Here is a 4,843-nt window from a genome sequence, read left to right as displayed (position 1 = left end):
GCAGATCAAAGCTCGAAAAAAGCTTTTCTCTCTGAGAAGGGAATAGATTGAGTCGGTACCTTTTTCTTGAGGTGTGAGTTGACGTGGAAGGCTTTGGGTCTCAATTAATCGAGGTGACAAGAAAATGTGAAATTTCCTGTGAAGTGGGTTCCCATTAAAGAATGATTTGAGCTGTTTAATTTTAATTCACTTAAAAGGAGTGAGAAATTTGAGTCGGGATTCTGTTTACAAAAATATTGTTTTGGTTTTCAATCTGAAGTGACTCTTACAAATTGGAAATCTATCGAATATCTGGCCCTGGGTTCCTCGTATCAATCGGCTGGAGGTACTTTCTTTTCACATCGAGACTAAGACCAGTGCAGTTTAGAGTTGAAAAGCTTAAATTCATAAAAAAGTGTAAAGCAGGTAAGTGTGAAAATTTGGAACTTAGTCAGTTGGCACTGACTCCGGAGGTAAGCGTTAATGGAAACAATAGTTAATATAAGAGAGGAGGTTTCTAAGTCCGCGCATTTTTTGGCTAGGCCTGCAACAGCATCGCTTCCAAGTGCAGAATACCTAAGCGAAAGAGGCAAAGCTCTTGTACCAGATCAGTCGGCGGTCCACAATCATCAAAGTCGCGACGAAATTTCAGCGAAACCCCTGGTGCGGCTACAGGGAGGTCCTCGGCGCCAGACGACTTCAGTGTCCTTTTTTTTAAAGAACAATTCTTTAAGTCAGCGTAGAAAGAAAATCTTTGCTATAGGGTTAGGTGTGAATATGTGACCCCTAAGTAAACCTAACCTCTAGACCTAGCTTAGAAAAATTGGTTAGCTAGGTTATATCACTAACCATACAACATATAGACTTCTCATTTCATACAACGAAAATGGACGCAAAAATTTCTTGCGACAGGCCCCCGGAGGCCCCAGAGAGAATCTTACTCTCATTCTTACGCTCATTTTTACGCTCATAATCTCATTTAACTTTTTTGGTTGTTCAGTCGCAGAGAGGCGCATCATCAAGAAGGTTCTTCTGCGGTTTAACCTATCTTTATATGTATGCGTGCTCACACATTCACACACACGGTTTCATGTGTGCGTTGGATTTCGTTTTGAAACCAGCTAAAATTTTTGATTTTTGTAACTTTACAGGCATGCTACCCTAAGAAAATGGGAGTTGGGAGTGTGAAAAAATTTTATTATATTTTATATTATATATTTTTATATATCATACTTTTTATACATATTTAGGAATACGATTAGATGGCAGCAGTAAAATGCTTCACATATATATTTACGAAATTACGTATTTATATATTTACGAACAATTAAAAATCATTGTACTTAGACAGGGTATCTTTCAGTCGCTTTTATTTAAAACCCAAATTTCACTGTTGTTATTTTCATGGTTCTTGCATACCCTACTGATGCCCACGGAAACAAAAAATCAGCTGTTTTTGTTTATTCTCACTCCACAAAAATCATCTATCAGAAGGGTATGGAACACCATCCGCTGGCAGAACTACAACAACTTAAAAGCAATCGACTGAAATATACCCTGTTTCTACCTTAATATATAAATTTTAATGCATTCGTTGACATATGCATATATATATGTGAAAAACATTTTACAGCTACCACTTAATCGCATTCCATAACAAATATAAAATATAGGTTGAAATATTAATATGTAAAACATATTTTTTTCATCATTAGCGTATAATGTTTATCCCAATTTTCTTAGGGTAGCATGCCTGTAAAGTTACAAAAATCAAAAATTTTAGTTGGTTTCAAAACGAAATCCAACGCACACATGAAACCGTGTGTGTGAATGTGTGAGCACGCATACATATAAAGATCGGTTTAACCGCAGAAGAACCTTCTTGATGATGCGCCTCTCTGCGACTGAACAACCAAAAAAGTTAAATGAGATTATGAGCGTAAAAATGAGCGTAAGAATGAGAGTAAGATTCTCTCTGGGGCCTCCGGGGGCCTGTCGCAAGAAATTTTTGCGTCCATTTTCGTTGTATGAAATGAGAAGTCTATATGTTGTATGGTTAGTGGTTATATGTTGGCTATTTAGTTTCTAAGTAGTTATAAGTTGTTTTAAAACGAGTTAAAATTAAAAAAAAAAATCCCTCCATAAAAATCCCTGCACACCTTTCCAGCTGCAGAATAATCATAAGACAAACGAAAAAAAGCTCCGTGTTCAGGTCCCCATCCACGTTGGGATGAAGAAGTAAGCGAGACGGACGGAGTCGGTATGGGAGCTCCGTTGCAGTTTTGGTCTCTAAAGCGAAATAGGTGATAGCACGCGGTGCAGCATCTCGGTAGTGAAGGTGGCTCCCAAATGTTCCCCAGAGGATTCATTGAATTCTAGTGAGAGAAATGAGAGGGATAGCATAAAAATTCATGAAATATTTGTAATGAGCTTATTTTTAAGTTGAGTTTTGATGTAAAAAAAGATTAAAAAAATGAAAAATTAGGAAATATTTGTAAATTTTGTTGAAAAGTGAGTGGAACAGAGTAAAAAGAAAAAAAATATTTCCTTTAAGGAAAATAAGTATGTTCGATGTAACGAATTATTATTTTTTTGGTTTTTTGTTTTGTTCAATTCTACATTAAAGTAACCAAATTGATAAATTATTTATATTTCTATGATAAGTTTTCACTTTTTACCATTTTATACCAGGGTATAGGCTTTTAATTGATGATACATTTTATTTTTAACGAACTTTGTTTTGTTTTTGAAAACCAATTTTTATATATTTAAATCATTCTTATACCACATATTTAAATATTTATATCATTTTTTCTCATTACTTAATTTTGCTCAAAATCATAGATGTAAAGAAACAAAGAAAAACCCAGAAAATTTTACCATGTCCATTTTAGTATTAATAAACTATTTTATGTTTGCTTAAAATCTAAATTTTCTGATTTTCTGAAAGGGATCGTGGAAAAATTTTAGTTAACTCGGGAAAAACATGATCAAGGAAGGGAGAGCATCGTTAGCTCCTAGAACATCAAGGAATGATATATTGACCGATCCTACGACTTTGTCTTCTACTTTTCAATTAAGTTATAATAATTTAAATTAAATAATAATAAGTCCCGACAACGCATCCGTGATTAGCCAAACCCCCTAACTCCACGCCACCGACGAGCCAGACCGGACGGTTTATAGGGTTCTTTACTGAGTTTCACACTTTTGACCAAAATTATAATACCCTCTGAACAGGTATAAAAACGGGGAAATTTTTTTTTTTTAGTTCGTTAGTTAGTTTGTTTAGTTAGTTAGTAATCGAGTGCTATCAGAGGTTGCAGTTCGGAGGCAGCGTCATTGGGGTATCGGGTGAGGATTAGGGTTGCACGTGGTGACCGGCCAGGTCTCGTTGCCTTATGGGCGGATTTATTTATTTATTTCGCCATTGAACTAAATCTTACATGGCTACTTTACAATCTAACTTACATACTACTTAGAAAATGCCTAACCAGTAAGGCCCTTAAAACATGTCTCTCTGAGCCCCACTTCATTCGGAGGCTAGGCGGTAATGCATTAAATAAAGCTAATGCTCGATCAATAGGCTCGTTCAATAAATAATTGGCCCTACGACAAGCGAGTTGAAAGGGTGAAAAGGAGCGAAGATCCCTCTGGGGCACATTAAAGTTAATAAGCCCCAATAACATGGGGCAATCAATTCTGCTAGACACAATATTGTTGATGAATGTTAGTGCTGCCACCATGCGCCTATCCTCAAGAGTACATATGTGGAGGAGAAGGCACCGGCTATGGTAGGAGGGTAGAGGATCCACAAACCTCAAAGGGAGAAGGGCAAATTTTAAAAATTTCCTCTGCAGCCACTCAACTCTATTAGAGCTAATTCTACTTGCGGGGCTCCAAATAATAGAGGCATATTCCAGCCTCGACCGGACATATGCGGCGTAAACACTGAGCTTCGAGTACGGGCACTTGAATTGGTCAGTATGCCTCTTCACAAAGCCCAACATGGCATACGCCTTAGGCATTATGAAGTCTAAATGGCTGGAGAATTTAAATTTTGAGTCAAAAAGGACGCCAAGATCAACCACCTCCTCCATTAGTTGCAAGTCATGGTTGCCAATTGCATAGGAAGTACAAATATCAAGCGCCCTTTTACTATAACGAATAAAATGACATTTAAGTAAATTTAGAGGAAGAAGGTTGAGGGTGCACCAAGTAGAGAGTCGGCGCAAATCCTCCTGCAGCATATAGCTATCTCTAATGCAGCTAATGGCCTTAAAAACTTTAAGGTCATCCGCGTATAACAGAAAGTTCGAGTAATGAAAGCAAGTGGAGATGTCATTTATGAATATGATGAACAGGAGCGGGCCCAAAGAACTACCTTGCGGAAGGCCAGATGTGGCAATGAAGGGGCTCGAGGTGGCATCACCAATGGGAACGTGGCATGGTCGGTCTGCCAAATAAGACTCCAACCAACATAACAAGGAGGAATGAACGCCTAATCTGAAGAGTTTAGCAAGTAGGGCTGCGTGGCAAACTTTATCAAAGGCTTTAGAGAAGTCAGTATAAATGGCGTCAACCTGACTTCGGCGTTCAAAGGCTTCAAGGCACTGCTTAGAGAAAACCACTAAGTTAGTTGTGGTGGATCGCCCCGGCAAGAATCCATGTTGATTAGGAGAAATAAGGTTACGAATCAAAAATGTTAGCTTTTTGGTGACTATACGCTCAAGTAATTTGGCAATATTACAGATCTTGGCGATAGGACGATAGTTTGTGACATCTGCCCTACTGCCACCTTTGTGAATGGGCATGATCGAAGTAATTTTCCATCGATGAGCAAATTTACCAGATGATAGAGATA

This window comes from Drosophila ananassae, assembly GCF_017639315.1.
Source record: "Drosophila ananassae strain 14024-0371.13 chromosome 4 unlocalized genomic scaffold, ASM1763931v2 tig00000061, whole genome shotgun sequence".
Lineage (NCBI taxonomy): Eukaryota > Metazoa > Arthropoda > Insecta > Diptera > Drosophilidae > Drosophila > Drosophila ananassae.
This window is presented reverse-complemented; position numbering follows the sequence as displayed.